General features: G+C 45.0%; 1 non-coding gene across 1 annotated transcript; it reads left to right on the forward strand.

Moving 5' to 3' along the window:
• Positions 1 to 248: 248 nt before the first annotated feature.
• Positions 249 to 354, forward strand: LOC137369499 (U6 spliceosomal RNA). Its single transcript, XR_010974955.1, has one exon. It is a non-coding gene; the product is annotated as a U6 spliceosomal RNA (small nuclear RNA).
• The last annotated feature ends 16,882 nt before the right edge of the window (positions 355 to 17,236 follow it).

Raw genomic sequence — 17,236 nt, forward strand, 5'->3', positions numbered from 1 at the left:
TGCACAGCAGGTCAGGCAGTAGCTATGGGTTAACGTTTCAAGTCAATGTCCTTTTGTCAGAACTGAGTCCACAAAATCCTACCCAGAAGCTAGACGGCTACCTTAGAGCCATGGCTGATTTAGCCATTACTACAATGACAGCCGAAGGCATCCTACCACTTCATGACATAGCAGTGAAGTTGACCAAGGATGGTTATTAAAATGACATTGTGTTTAATGTTAATTGGTACACAAATTTGTGAAGAATTGTGCTTGCTTCGACCGCACAGTTACTAAAATTGGAATGGTACGAAGAAGATTAGCATGGCCTTGTGCAAGGATGTCATGCAAATTCATGAAGCATTCCACAAGTTTAGCTTTGCCAGCTGGAGGCTCAGTGAATAACAGTATTGTCTCTGAGTCAGCAGATAAGGGTTCATGACCCACTCCAGAGATTTGAGCACGAAAATCTAGGTCACTCCAGTGCCAATACTGAGGGAGTGCAGCACTGTCAGTGTGCTGTCTTTTAGGACATTAAACCAAGGCCCCATATGCTCTCTTGGGGAAATGTATAAGATCCCATGGCACCATTATGAGGAAGAGCAGGCGAGTTATCCCTGGTGTCAAGGCCAATATTTATCCCTCAATCACGATCACTGAAAAAAACAGAATATCTGGTAATTATTACATTACTGTTTGTGGAAATTTTTGTGCACAAATTGGATGTCACATTTCCTGCATGACAACATTGACTACTTTTCAGAAGTATTTCATTAGCGGTAAACATTCTGGGATGTCCCAAGGTTGTGAAAGGTGCTGTTCAAATGCAAGACTTTGTTTCTTTAATTTTATTGTTCATGAACATTGCACTGAATTTGATGGAGCTGATATGCCTGACAGCAGTGTACTGAAAAATCTTCCTTTGCATTTAAACAAAGCATCATGATCACACTTACAGAATGAATTTGTTTCACTTAGAAAAACAGTCCTGAAGGAATTCCATCACTATACTGGCAGTCAGAAAATTGCCTGATTTTGGGAGTCCTAAAGCTGATGGAGAAAGTCACAGGGTTGGGAAAAATGTGAATATACTTTCATAATAAATTCCACTTTAGCCATGGATCATTGCCTTTGCAGACTATTACAACTATTTCAAGGGTTGTAAGAGGGTTGTGGGGATGGTGGATGAGCTCTGAGAGACCAGAGATGAACATAGAGAGAGGAGCCGATGCTCATTGAAACTAGATACTGAGTCTGAAGAGTATGACACAGCTCAAAGATTAGTCAACTGGAGAGAGTGAAAACATTGTCCCAGAAACTGCTGGAGCAGGGCATCTTATGGTATTATTTTTGGGCCATAAGTTGCTGGAAATGCAAATTGATAAAGTGCAAATTCCACAAGAGTACATGGGGACCCTTGTGGTGGGTTCCAGGCCAGGCAAGCAGCCTGCCACCTACAATAACAAGTATATCGTTGAAAAAGAACCTTCATGGATCAGGGGATCAAGGAAGGTGTGTCTGTGGTCAAGAAGGCAGCTTGGACCAGGGCTCTCCACCGCCTCCCAATGGTGTTTAGGAAAGTGTCTGCTTCCAGTGGCCATGGGCATTTGAAGGATGCATCAGCACGATGTGCTGTAAGATGCGATGATTCTATAATAAAGTACTTACAACTGCAATGCTGAATGCACAGCTTCAATATATACCTTAAAGTAGTAAATGCAAACTAAACAAGAAATTCATGAAGTGAATGAATAGGGCGATTAAAATGGAAATGGGAAAATAATCAAAATACAAAGACGCCATAGAGAGAAAGGAAGTAATGACATTTGTCAGGAGTAGAAAGAACACACATTAGCAGAGACATAAGTGATGAAAAAAGGCCCTGGGGGCAAGAATAGCTAAAGAAATATAGAACAATAATGAAGTATTTTTCAGTATCACAACAGAAAAAGAAGACTTGGAAGCAAATCCGAAGGTGAGGTAGAAGAGGCAACAAGTGATTGTTTTTATCTCAAGTTATCTTCCAAAGAGCATAATACAACATGTGCCACTGGATGTTGGTGAATCACCACAGAACTGGAAATAGAAGACTATAAAACCTATACTTAAAAATAGATGAAGCATTCCAAGCAGCGACAGGATTGTTAGCCTAACTGCTGTATCAGGCCAAGTAATGGAAAGCATTCTAAGGAGTACATAAATAGCAATGACCTGATACGAGATGATCAAAACGGGTTCAGATAGGGACCCATACCTTACAATCCTCCTGAATTCATTGAAGCTGTTACAAACAAAATCAACAGCGAAATTTCATATGTCATTGTTTACTTGAACTCAGAAGACTTTTGATAATATTCCACATGAATGACTTCTAACTAAGCTAAAAGATATGGACATCCAGGATAGATTCTGCTACTAGATACAAAGTTGGCTAAATAATGGGAAGTAGCGTAACAGTAAGGGGTACTTGATTAGACAGGAGAGGGGTATTGACTGATATTTCACTGTGAACAGTGTCTGGATCATTAATATTTTTCACTTATATATGTGACCTAGATTTTCAAAACAACTGCAAGATTGCAATTTTGATTGCATTTAAGGGGAAGCTTGATAAACACATGAGGGAGAAAGGAATAGAATGTTATGTTGATAGGGTTAAACAAAGTAACGTGGGAGGAGGCTCTTGTGGAGCATAAACACCAGCATGGATCAGTTGGGCCGAATGGTCTGTTTCTGTGCTGTAAATTCTATATAATCTCTTGTAACTGCAAGTCTACTGAGGCAAGACTTTTTTTATTCATTCTTGTGATGTCAGTGTCGCTGGCAATGCCTGCATTTATTGCCAATCCCTAATTACCCTTGAGAAGGTGGTGGTGAGCTGCATTCTTGAACCACTACAGTCCATTTGGCATAGGTACACCCACAGTGCTGTTAGGGAGGGGTTCCAGGATTCTGACTCAGCGACAGTGAAGAAATGGCGAGATATTTGCAAACCAGGATGGTGTGTGACTTGGAGGGGAATTTGCAGGTGGTGGTGAAGCTGTACAATGCACTGTGTAAGCCGGTTACCCATTTACCCCAGGTACCTTCCCCCAAAAATTGTGGTGTCTTGCCTTACTCTGGATATCAATGGCACATAACAAGAACACATAAAATATTTGTTCTCACAAATTACTTTATTTACCTTCTACACAATCTACAGATATACTCACTACACTGGTAGTTTGTAACCGTGTGTGTAAGAGTTTGTCTCTGGGTGGTCAGCCCGCCGATAAGGTTCTCTTTATGTCTTCAGCAACTGATCAGGTCACTCTTCCTGACTGCAGCAACAATGTCCTTGTGGGCTGTGGCTTTATACCCCTTTCTGACCCTGGTCCCATGACATAGTAGGTAATGTCTCAAATTGGGTCAGCCGATTGGGTTTCAGTGCCTTATCAATCCCACCATGGCTATGCAAGACCACCTGCATGTGGTCATATCCTACTCTCAGCGGTGGGGGGGGGGGGGGGGGGTCTTAGGTCCATATCAGCAATACATGTGATATCTGCTTCATGCAAACACAGGAAGACAGCCATTCACAGATATTCCAAGAGGCCATTTTCTATGAGAGTGTCTGAAGTTGCAAAAATCTGGGGCTACCACCTTAGTGGCATGTCCTGAGTCGTCTGTGTGTGTGTGTGTGTGTGTGTATGTGTGCGTGTGCGCTTGTGCGCGCGCGCGTGCGCGCGCGCATGCGCGCGCGTGCGCTGGGGTTCCTTGTTCAGTTAAACTGTCTTTATTTTAAAAAGTCCAACATGAGCCTCAGCGATGATGTCTTCGGTCAGAATTCTTCGCCCTTTGTCTCGATGTCCTCAGCATTCCATGTTCCTGCCACCCTTTATCAGACTCTGCACACGAACTTACCAAGTCCCAGCTTACATCTGTAACAAACACATTTCGCAATTTGCAATTCGCAAATAGCTAAATTACAAACCTTACATAAAATGCATTCCCCTTAAACTGGCTGGCCCACACTTGGAGCATTGTATACAGTTCTGCCTGCTACACCTCAAGCAATGTGGAAACCTTGAAGAAGATGCAAAGCAGAGTAACTAGAATAACTGCAAATGATACCATTGAGGTAATGTTAAGACAACTTTGTATTTACAGCCCAGTGCAAAGATAACTAAAGGAGTAGCTGGTTGAGGTATGAATTGGCATAGATAAAGTAAATCCTAAATATTACCTTAAATAAGGTTGGAGAATAGGACCAGTGGGTATAAGTACAAACTACAGATTGCCAGGGGCACATCTGCGAACATGTCTAACTGTGGAAAGAGACTGGCAGAAGATTGTCCATTGTCCTCCTGAATCCCCAATGAAACTAATGCTGACAGGGACCATTAATAACTTCCAAGTGATTCCTGATTGAGGGAAACCATACTACATCCCTGGAAATCTCTTTTAACCAGTCTATAGTATGTTTAACTGGGGGTCATATATCACTGTAGTGGCCCTAACTTATAAGGGAGTCACAGATGTTTATGATGGTGAGAAACATGACTGTTTGATTGAGATAGCCAAAAAGATTTCGCTCAAATTGCTTTCTTTTCTAATATTGGAAACTCCTTTGAACAAAAAGTACAAAAGCAAGGAAGTTATAGCAAACCTTTCTTCATCACTGGTTAGGCCTCAGAGTATTTGTCCAATTCTGAGGTCCAAACATCAGGAATGATGACAAGGAAAGGATGCAGAGATGATTTACTAGTATGGTACCAGGGAAGAGGGGCTTCAGTTACATGGCAAGACTAGAGAAGCTGGGAGTGCTCTCCTCGAGCAGAGAGATCCACCATTGAGCAGAGAAGGTTAAGGGAAAATTTGACAGAGGTGCTCAAAATGATGAGGGATTTTGATACAGTAGATAGGGAGAAACTGGCAGGAGAGTCAGTAACCAAAGGATACAGATTTAGGATATTTGGCAAAAAGACCAAAGGAGAATCATTTTGAACGCAGTTCCCCTCCACAGTGGTTGACAGGGCCCTCAACCATGTCAGAAGCATTTCCCACACTTCTGCTCTCACCCCTTCCCCTCCCTCCCAGAACCATGACAGTGTTCCTCTTGTCCTCACTTTCCACCCCACCAGCCTCCACATCCAAAGGCTCATCCTCTGCCATTTCTGCTACCTCAAACATGATGCCACCACCAAACATATCTTCCCTTCCCTTCCCTTCCCCTGTCAGCATTCTGAAGGGATCATTCCCTCTGCGACACCCTGATCCTCTCCTCCATCACTCCTGATACCTCATCCCCTTCTAACAGTAATCGCAGGAGGTGTAATACCTGTCCTTTTATCTCCTCCCTCTTCACCATCCAAAGCCTGAAACACTCCTTCCAGGTGAAGCAGTGATTTACTTGCACTTCTTTCAATTTACTATACTGTATTCGCTGCATAGAAGCTACATCACTCCAAGCAGAAGGGCCGCCTGCACATCAACACTAACAGAATTTCTTATCCACAGCTGTTAAATAAGTTTCCAAATTCACTTGAAAAAGCCCTTCAAAACACTCCTGCAGAGGATGCAGAGATGAAGTGGGCCCACATTAGAGACGCCATCTTTGACTCAGCAATGACCACTTTTGGCAAACGTGAGAAGCAGAATGTAGACAGGTTTCAATCTCACTTTGAAGAGCTGGAACCTGTCATAGCCGCTAAGCGCACTAACTACACTGTTGAACTACAAGAAAGCCCCCATCGAGTTAACATCCGTAGCACTTAAAGTAGCCAGAATTGCTGCACAAAGAACAGTCAGGCGCTGTGCAAATGACTACTGGCAACACCTATGCAGTCGTATTCAGCTGGCCTCCGAAACCGGAAACATCAGAGCAATGTATGACGGCATTAAGAGAGTTTTTGGGCCAACCATCAGGAAGATCGCCCCCCCTCAAGTCTAAATCAGGGGACATGATCACTGACCAACGCAAGCAAATGGACCGCTGGGTGGAGCACTACCTAGAACTGTACTCCATGGAAAATGTTGTCACTGATACCGCCCTCAATGCAGCCCTGTCTCTGCCAGTCATGGACGAGCTGGACGAACAGCCAACAAAATCGGAACTCAGTGATGCCATTGATTCTCCAGCCAGTGGAAAAGCCCCTGGACAGGACGGCATTACCCTTGAAATAATCAAGAGTGCCAAGCCTGCTATACTCTCAGCACTCCATGAACTGCTTTGCCTGTGCTGGGATGAAGGAGCAGTACCACAGGACATGCACGATACCAATATCATCACCCTCTATAAGAACAAGGGTGGCCATGGTGACTGCAACAACTACCATGGAATCTCCCTGCTCAGCATAGTGGGGAAGGTCTTCGCTCGAGTCATTTTAAACAGACTCTAGAAGCTGGCTGAGCGTGTCTACCCTGAAGCACAGTGTGGTTTTCGAGCAGAGAGATCGACCATTGACATGCTGTTCTCCCTTCACCAGCGACAGGAGAAATGCCATGAACAACAGATGCCCCTCTAAGTTACTTTCATAGATCTCACCAAAGCCTTTGACTTTGTCAGCAGACATGATCTCTTCAAACTACTAGCAAAGATTGGATGTCCACCAAAGCTACTAAATATCATTACCTCATTCCATGACAATATGAAAGGCACAGCATAGCGGCGCCTCATCAGACCCCTTTCCGATCCTGAGTGGCGTGAAACAGGGCTGTGTTCTCGCACCTACACTGTTTGGGATCTTCTTCTCCCTGCAGCTCTCACATGTGTTCAAGTCTTCAGAAGAAGGAATTTTTCTCCACACAAGATCAGAGAGCATGTTGTTCAACCTTGCCCATCTTAGAGCGAAGACCAAAGTACGGAAAGTCCTCATCAGGGAACTCCTCTTTGCTTACGATGCTGCATGAACATCCCACACAGAAGAATGTCTGCAGAGACTCATCGACAGGATTGCGGCTACCTGCAACGAATTTGGCCTAACCATCAGCCTCAAGAAAATGAACATCATAGGACAGGACGTCAGAAATGCTCCATCCATCAACATCGGCGACTACGCTCTGGAAGTGGTTCAAGAGTTCACCTACCTGGGCTCAACTATCACCAGTAACCTGTCTCTCGATGCAGAAATCAACAAGCGCATGTGAAAGGCGTCTGCTGCTATGTCCAGACTGGCCAAGAGGGTGTGGGAAGATGGCGCACTGACACGGAACACAAAAGTCCGTATGTTTCAAGCCTGTGTCCTCAGTACCTTAATCTACGGCAGCGAGGCCTGGACAACATATGTCAGCCAAGTGCAATGTCTCAACTCATTCCATCTTCGCTGCCTCCGGAAAATCCTTGGCATCAGGTGGCAGGACCATATCTCCAATGCAGAAGTCCTTGAGGCAGCCATCATCCCCAGCATGTATGCCCTACTGAGCCAGCGGCGCTTGAGATGGCTTGGCCATGTGAGCCACATGGAAGATGGCAGGATCCCCAAGGACACATTGTACAGCGAGCTCATCACAGGTATCAGACCCATCGGCCGTCCATGTCTCTGCTTTAAAGACATCTGCAAATGTGACATGAAGTCCTGTGACATTGGCCACAAGTTGTGGGAGTCAGTTGCCAGTGATCGTCAGAGCTGACGGACAGCCATAAAGGCGGGGCTAAAGAGTGGCGAGTCGAAGAGACTTAGCAGTTGGCAGGAAAAAAGACAGAAGTGCAAGGAGAGAGCCAACTGTGTAACAGCCCCGACAACCAATTTTATCAGCAGCGCCTGTGGAAGTGTCTGTCACTCTGGAATTGGCCTTTATTGCCACTCCAGGCGCTGCTCCACAAACCACTGACCACTTCTAGGCTCTTACCCATTGTCTCTCGAGACAAGGAGGCCAAAGAAGAAGATTCACTGCTCACAATGCAGTTGCCTTACATTGGGGAGATCAAACCCAGATTGGGTGATCGCTTTGCAGAGCAGCTCCGCTCAGTCTGCAAGCATGATCCAGAGCTTCCAGTTGCTTTGCCATTTTAATTCACAACCCTGCTTTCACGTCCATATCTCTGTACTCGACCTGATGCAGTGTTCCGTAAAGCTCAATGCAAGCTCATGGAATGGCAACTCATCTTCTGATTAGGCCCTTTACTGCCTTCTGGACTCAACACTGAGTTCAACAATTTCAGACCGTGACCTGGTCTTAAACTTGTTTTTCATGTTTTTTGCTTTCGGACAGAGTCATGGTAAATAGTTGTTTTCAAATGGAAGATGGTAGACAATGGTGTTCCCCAAGGTTTAGTGCTAGGACCAATTTTTTTTTGATATACACAGATGACTTGGAAATTGAAATGCAGAGTAAAATTTTTAAAAAAATTCCTAATGACATCAAACTTGGAGGTGTGGCAAACTGTGATGATCATGCAAATCGACTGCGACATGATATAAATACGCTGGTAGAATTAGTGGACAAAACCAATTCTGATGAAAGGTCATTGACCTGAAATGTTAACTGTTTCTCTCTCCAAAGCTGCTGCCTCATCTGCTGAATATTTTCAGAACTTCCGCTTTCTCGTTCAGATTTCTAGCATCCGCAGTATTTTGCTTTTATTTTGGTATTGCCTTAGTTTGTTTTTCAGTTTTAAGCATCAAATAAAAACATGTTTGTTTATAATCCAGTAAAAAGTAGCAGATGATAAAATGCTACGCTCATAGAAGTTCATAAATGACAAGCTCTATTCATAGAATGATACAGCACGGAAAGAGTTTATTTGGCCCAATTAGAGTCAATTCGACCCACTCCCTTACCCTTTCCCCATAGCCCTCCAATTTTTTCCCTTTCAAGTAATCACTTTTGAAAGTCATTATTAAATCTGCTTTCACCAGCAGTACATTCCACGTCATAGCAACTCGCTGCATGAAAAAGAAAATTCTACTTGTCTTGTCTCTGGTTCTTTTTCTTCATTGCTCGATTGTAATTGGATTGTTGTGGGTGCTTTTTCATGGTTCATTATGTTCACGAAAATCTGTCTGAAAGGCATACATTGGTCATTGATGTCAAACCTATGTATTGTTCATTTTGTTTTCTTGCATATATGGACTTGCTTATCATTGGCCTCCTTGTCTCGAGAGACAATGGGTAAGCGCCGAGAGGTGGTTAGTGGTTTGGGGAACAGCACCTGGAGCGGCTATAAGGGCCAATTCTAGAGTGACAGACACATCCACAGGCGCTACAGATAAAATTGGTTGTCGGGGCTGTTACACAGTTGGCTCTCTCCTTGCACTTCTATCTTTTTTCCTGCCAACTGCTAACTGCCTATACCCTAGATATTATTTATATAACATATGTAAGGGATTTTCATTGATCTCACCAAAGCATTTGACCTCGTCAGCAGACGTGCTCTCTTCAGACTACTAGAAAAGATTGGATGTCCACCAAAGCTACTAGGTATCATCACCTCATTCCATGACAATATGAAAGGCATAATTCAACATGGTGGCTCCTCATCAGAGCCCTTTCCTATCCTGAGTGGCGTGAAACAGGGCTGTGTTCTCACACCCACACTTTTTGGAATTTTCTTCTCCCTGCTGCTTTCACATGCGTTCAAGTCCTCTGAAGAAGGAATTTTCCTCCACACAAGATCAGGGGGCAGGTTGTTCAACCTTGCCCATCTAAGAGCGAAGTCCAAAGTACGGAAAGTCCTCATCAGGGAACTCCTCTTTGCTGACGATGCTGCTTTAACACTGAAGAGTGCCTGCAGAGTCTCATCGACAGGTTTGCGGCTGCCTGCAATGAATTTGGCCTAACCATCAGCCTCAAGAAAACGAACATCATGGGGCAGGACGTCAGAAATGTTCCATCCATCAATATTGGCGACCATGCTCTGGAAGTGGTTCAAGAGTTCACCTACCTAGGCTCAACTATCACCAGTAACCTGTCTCTCGATGCAGAAATCAACAAGCGCATGGGAAAGGCTTCCACTGCTATGACCAGACTGGCCAAGAGAGTGTGGAAAAATGGAGCACTGACACGGAACACAAAAGTCCGAGTGTATCAGGCCTGTGTCCTCAGTACCTTGCTCTATGGCAGCGAGGCCTGGACAACGTATGTCAGCCAAGAGCGACGTCTCAATTCATTCCATCTTCGCTGCCTCCAGAGAATACTTGGCATCAGGTGGCAGGACCGTATCTCCAACACAGAAGTCCTCGAGGCGGCCAACATCCCCAGCTTATACACACTACTGAGTCAGCGGCACTTGAGGTGGCTTGGTCATGTGAGCCGCATGGAAGATGGCAGGATCCCCAAAGACACATTGTACAGCGAGCACGCCACTGGTATCAGACCCACCGGCCGTCCATGTCTCCGCTTTAAAGACGTCTGCAAACGCGACATGAAATCCTGTGACATTGATCACAAGTCGTGGGAGTCAGTTGCCAGCGTTCGCCAGAGCTGGCGGGCAGCCATAAAGACGGGGCTAAAGTGTGGCAAGTCGCAGAGACTTAGTAGTTGGCAGGAAAAAAGACAGAGGCGCAAGGGGAGAGCCAACTGTGTAACAGCCCCGACAAACAAATTTCTCTGCAGCACCTGTGGAAGAGCCTGTTACTCTAGAATTGGCCTTTATAGCCACTCCAGGCGCTGCTTCACAAACCACTGACCACCTCCAGGCGCTTATCCATTGTCTCTCGAGATAAGGAGGCCAAAGAATTATGTAAGGGAGGAGAAACCAGGTTCAGATAAGAACTGTTGAATCTTGTGGACAGAACTACCATGGTTCACATGAAGCAGAATGAGTCAAAAACAGATCTTGAGGTACAGCATAATGGCCACAAATTATTCTCACCAGAGACGCACTGGAACGTAGGGAAGTAGAAGACCAGAAAAGATTATGCAGTCCATCCAGGTGGACTCCAAGACTTACTTTGCCCGTTCCCTTGAACATATATCCAAGTGTTCCATAAATATTTCCACATCTCGGCAGTCAATTCCACTAATTTACCACATGGCTGTGTAAAAAGAAATCTTCTTTTCTATTAAGCATTTTGCAGGTCATTTAACCCATCCCACCATGTGATTAGAGCATCTGTTGGATCTCTGCTTTTGCCATCCTCTTTCTAACTCTTCACTCTTCCCAGCCTCAATTTTCAGTTCTAAAGAAAGCACAGCCAAAATGTCATTGCATGTCTTTTGTCTTCACACATGCTGACAGTTCTGCTGTGTGTTTGTCAGGCCAAAGAGCTATTGCTGCTGTGGTGAGAAAATTGCTGTCAGAAGCATATCAATTTCAAGTTCTGCAGGTAACCTTCCTTATGCAATGCTACATGTACACAAGAGACTTATTACCATTCGAGGCACTCGAACAGGATAGTTACATTGCAAACTCTGATGACTATTAATTCACGATGCGACATTCACTAGTAAGAGGCACAATTCTAATGAGGCATAGTTGCCAACAGGCAACCTTCACCTGGAATGGTCTCTCAGTTTTTGTTATGATGCATGAGACTGATCCAAAGCAACTCACCGTAACCACTGTCTCCCTTTCTCAACAAGCGCTTGCATTTATACAAGACTTTCAAAAGAATAAAACCTCCCAAGGCAATTCACAGTGGGAGAAACAGGCAGTGAACAGTTTTAGAGAGGAGTTAGGTGAGGTGACCAAAACATGGTCAAAGGGGTACGTTTTAAGGAGAATTTTGAAACAGGGGAGAGGGTGAAAGGCGGAGGGGTTTAGGAGAAGCATTTCATAGTGTGGAGCCAAAACAGCTGAAGACTTTGCTGTTGGGGTAGGTGAAGGTTGGGGTAGAGTCAAACGAGACCAGAATTGTCTTTTTTATTTGTTCATGGGAGTGAGTGTCACTGATAACAGCCAGCATTTATTGTCCATCCGTCATTGCCCTTGAGAATGTGGTGGTGAACTGTCTTCTTGAATCATGGATTATAGTAGAATGAGAACAACATTGCACATACGCTTTCATGCAGGGCTTGTGAAAGTTGCAGAACTAGGCAGGAGCAAGACCCTGGACTTGTCAATGAAACCAAGCATTTTGAATTTGATACATTGAGGTTTAGGGTGCCAAAACAGGTTGACAAAGACAAAAGTGATAGGTTAATAGGACTAGTAGAATGGAATACAAGTAAGAATTCATGGTTTTGGGGATAATGTATCAGCATGGATAAAACAAGGTAACGTGCCTGCGGGCTTGTGGGGTGTTTCCCTCCTCCATGGACAATCTGTGGCCCATGGAGGGCCCCCAGCAGAAAACAACCCACCTCCCTGAGCTCCTTTCTTCCTGAACTCAACGCCCACCCTCCCACCTCACTTGCCGGACTGACCCCAGCAACCCCGCCTTTGGTTCCATTCTTCAGTGCTGGGCCTGCTTCCGGGCCTCCTGTAGAACCAGCAGTGGCCACCGCTCCCAGTGGTGCTGCCAATACGACTGAGCTGCCAATACGACGGAGCTGCCAGCCCTCTGATTGGCCAACAGCTCTTGGAGGCGGGATCCCCATCCTTAAAGGGACAGGGATCTTGGTGCCAGGCACTTAATTGCCAAGGTACTGTTAAATAGAACCCGGAGGGCTCTCATTGGCCGAGACAGGGTTCCCACCACCTTTTCACCCTGATGCCGGCAGTCCCGCCTGTTCCGGTAAATCCAGCAATTTGCACCCAATTGCTGAATGCGTCTCAAGCACAAACTCTACCCAGAGTGTTTATGAATATGCAATCATGGAACATAGAACATAGAACAGTACAGCACAGTACAGGCCCTTCGGCCCACGATGTTGTGCCGAACCTTTAACCTACTCTAAGATCAAATTAACTACCTGCCCTTCATTCTACTATCATCCATGTACCTATCCAAGAGTCGCTTAAATGCCCCTAACGTATCTGCTTCTACTACCACCGCTGGCAGCGCATTCCACGCACCCACCACTCTCTGTGTAAAGAACCTACCTCTAACATCTCCCCGAAACCTTCCTCCAATCACCTTAAAATTATGCCCCCTGGTGATAGCTCTTTCCACCCTGGGAAAAAGTCTCTGGCTATCCACTCTATCTATGCCTCTCATCATCTTGTACCCCTCTATCAAGTCACCTCTCATCCTTCTTCGCTCCAATGAGAAAAGCCCTAGCTCCCTCAATCTTTCTTCGTAGGACATGCCCTCCAGTCCAGGTAGCATCCTGGAAGATTACTTGTTTTTAATCTAACTTATTCTGATGCCACAAAAATACTTTCAAATAAATAGAAAATATAAAGCAGGTCTCTGTGAGGGTGCATTTTTTAAAATTCCTTTAGAAATTCCAATGAAACACCAGAGAAATTACTTTGTTTTCTGCTGCACTTAAAATTCTGAGCTTAAATTTACACTTGTCTTAAACCAGCGTATTAGCAAGAAATTTGCTTGTTCAGCTCTTTAGCCTGGGGCTGGAGCCATTATAATCAGCTGAGGTATGTGCACTGGCAGGAATTTTCAGATGGGTGTAAAAAGATCAAAGAAATTTGAATGTAGTGTAATTGCAGACCTGTGCCTGAGTTTCTTCAATATTTTATACTGCATATTTGTTCTACTCCCCAGTTGCACATGTGTCTCTCGGCACAAATGCACAGGAAATTCCACTCCATTGCACCTTTCACCTTCTCAACATTTCTCAACACATTTTACAGAGGATGAATTTCTTTTGAAGTGTAGTCACTATTAAACAGCCAATTTGTGCACAAGATCCCACAAACTTCAAAGAGATTAAATGACCGGTTTGTCTGTTTCTCAGTGGTGTCGGGTAAGGGATGAATGTTGGCTGGAATACAAATAAAGCCCTTGCTCTTCAATTCGTGCCATGGGATCTTTCACATCCACCTGAACAGGCAAATGCGGCTTCAGTTCATAGAAGGGACAGCTGCTGTGACAATACAGCACTCCGTTAGTACTGCACTGAAGTTACCTCATTTGTAACCCTAACCGAGGCTTTGGTGCTTGTGTTCTTTAATTTTACACTCATTGCTCAAGTTAAGTAGGTCACTTCAGTTCAACTTTATCGATACCTTTCATTATTTTAAAGATTTCTAGCACGTATTCCTCAGCTAAATCCTTTACATGAAAAAGTAATATGTTTGTGATTCTTTTTCCTCCAGCTTTAATCTTCAGAGCTTGAAGCCTCTTCCTCAGTTCTAATCTGTCACTTCAAGTTGTTCAATACTGCAGAATTACGTTCCTAGCAACTGAAAGCAGGTAACCTTATTTTAGGCAAGGAGCCATAAATCCTCTGTGTTCCCAGGATTGGTGCTTGCTGGCGGAGGGAGATATGCATCTTTGTTCATTTATTGAAGAAGCTCAATATTTCAGCCTCAAAGGGCCCCATTTTGCAAATCCACACTCTCTCCAAAGCCTTCATATCCTTCCTAGAGGGTGGAGCCCAGAATTGGACACAGTACTTCAGCTGGGGCCGAATTAGTTTTATATATGTTAGGCATAACGTTTTGACTTTTGTAATCTATGGGGGCTAAATTGGATAGCCCCTGAAAATCATAGATTCATAGAATCATATAATGGTTACACCACAGAAGGAGGCCATTCAGCCAGTCCTGTTCATGCCAGCTCTCTGCAAGAGCAACTCACCTTTTCCAACTCCCCTGCCTTTTCCCCGTCGTCCAGCAATTTTTTATTTCTGTTCAGCTAACTATCCAATTCTCTTTTGAAGGCCCCAATTGAATTTGCCTCCACCACACTCTCAGGCAGTGCATATCAGATCCTAACCACTCGCTGCGTAAAAGGCTTTCCCCCATGTTGCTGTTGCTTCTTTTTAGAATCACCTTAAATCGATGTTCTCTGGTTCTGGATCCTTCGTCCAATGGGAACAGTTTCTCTCTATCAACTCTGTCCTGACCCCTTGTGATTTTGAACATCTCTATCAAATCTCCTCTTAACCTTCTCCTCCAAGGAGAACAAACCCAGCTTCTCCAACCTATCCACATAATTGAGGTTCCTCATCCCCGGAACCATTTTGGTGAATCTTTTCTGCACCATCTCCAATGCCTTAACATCCTTCTGAAAGTGTGGTGCCCAGAACTGGAGACAGTACTCCAGCTGAGGCCAAACCAGTGTTTTATACAGGATTATCATAGCTGCCTTGTTTTTGTACTTTATGCCACTATCCCAAATGCTTTATTATCCACTTTCTCAACTTTCCCTCCATCCTTCAATGAATTGTGCACATATACCTCCAGATCCCTCTGCTCCTGTACTCCCTTTAGTACAGAACCCTCTAATTTGTATTGCTTCTCTTCATTTTTCCGACCAAAAAAATTAACTTAATTCTTCTCTGCATTAAATTTCATCTACCACATGTCCACCCATTCTACCAGCCTGTCTATGTCCTCTTGAAGTTTATCACTATCATCCTCACAGTTCACAATACTTCCAAGTTTTGTGACATCCGCAAATTTTGAAATTATGACGTGGGCATGAGGATCTTGATGTGCAATTACTCCGTGCCCGTTCGACGTGATGCAGGCAGTGTGGCACCTTCATGCTGACTGCTCATTATCATGATTGCTGCATGCAGCCAGCACTAACTATGCTGTTGATCAGTTGCACACGTCAGTAGGGGGCCCAATATCATTACTTCCTGGCAGTACAAAGCTAGTCTGCGCTACTTAAAGCTAGACTACAGCTCTTAAAGGGAAGGTGCATTGTTCCTGCCAGAGCTAATGGCGTCATTCCAGATTGTGCTGTACAACAAAGAGCAATGGTTGATCATGGGAGAGAATGAGTGCCAAGGTTTACCTATGGTGTGCTGGAGGTCCTGATGGAGGAGATGGAGAGGAGGAGAGATGTCCTTTATCTGCAGGGGCAAGGGGAGCACAAGGCTCTCCAGACAATGAGAATGCAATGAAAATAGATAGCTGCGAAGGTCAATGGCAGGATTATGGCTCCAAAGACCTGGATGCAGTGTCACAAGAAATTCAATGGCCTCACATGAGAAGTCAAGGTCAATAAATTAACCTTCAAATGTCGTATCCTACCAACTGCACCATTAGCCTCAGCCACTGCTCAAGTCACTTCACCCCCATCACTCACCTACCAACAATCTCTATCAATAAGGACTCATACTTGACATTCATATGCTTCACCTCACCCTCACACACTTCACACTGCTGCAAGCCTCACACCCACATCTCACACACATTGCCAGCTCTTCAACATGCCAGCCACATCAGCCAAACATAATGCACCACACTCAGTGACACCTTCCCTCTCTCTTGCAGAAGCAGGGGGCACATGACCAGAGGCAGCAGGGCAGAGGGCAGGTAAGGACTCTGAGATGGGAATTAGGGTTGAGATTACTGATTCGTCACGTGCAGCCCAGGCAGAAGAGGCTGTCTACTTTGCAGCCTCACTTCCTCTTCCTCCTCTTCTGCCTCCTCGCTTCCACAACCTCCTCCTCCTTGTGCTCCTGCTCCTCAGCTTCTCACCTGAGAGCTGGTGACAAGGGTCGTTTCCTCATGATTGCAATGTTGTGCAGCATGCAGCAGACACCACATATCTCCAGACTCACTCAGCCAAGTACTGCAGGGCTACTCCAGTGCAGCCAGGCAGTGGAATCATTGCTTCCGCATGCCAATGGTCTACTCCAGCACATTTCTTGTGGCAGCATGGCTCTCGGTGTATGCATGCTGCACATGCGTGCATGGGTTGCAAACCGGAGTCTGAGCCATGTCATCAGCTCTTGTCACCCAGTAGCCACTCTTTGGTTTGCTTGGGTGGCGAAAATGCAGCTGGCACAGCAGAGTGCCGCAGAATGAACATATCATGACTGCTGCCAGGATACCGCACATTGACCTGGCGTTATGTATTGCCTATGGTCACACACCAGCTGTATTTTGAGGGAGTGGAATCCCTTTCAGTTCCAGTAAATGGCGGAGTTGACATGTGATGCCCGCAAAGCAGTGTGCACACAGTCAATGGCACCCTGCACCATGGGAAAACCTGTAAACCTTTCAAACTGTCACGCTCGCTCTGCCTGCTTGTCTTTGGCAAAAGGGAATTAAATGAAGTTATCTCTCTTTGCATAAAGAGCCTTAGTGCTTAGTGACCTCCCTTATGCAACAGTGAACTGTAAACTGCAAAATGTTGCTAATATCTCCCTTACCAGCCTGGAAGAAGCCATACAAATAAAAGTTCATAACCACTGTCACCTTCACAGCCTCTGGCAATGCAATCCGTGCCCTGCTCTGAGGTCACAGTTGTTGCTGCAGTAGTTGGCAGATTTCAGCGATACCCTCCTTAGTGAAGCACAGACGCCTCAA

This window comes from Heterodontus francisci, chromosome 4, assembly GCF_036365525.1.
Source record: "Heterodontus francisci isolate sHetFra1 chromosome 4, sHetFra1.hap1, whole genome shotgun sequence".
NCBI lineage: Eukaryota > Metazoa > Chordata > Chondrichthyes > Heterodontiformes > Heterodontidae > Heterodontus > Heterodontus francisci.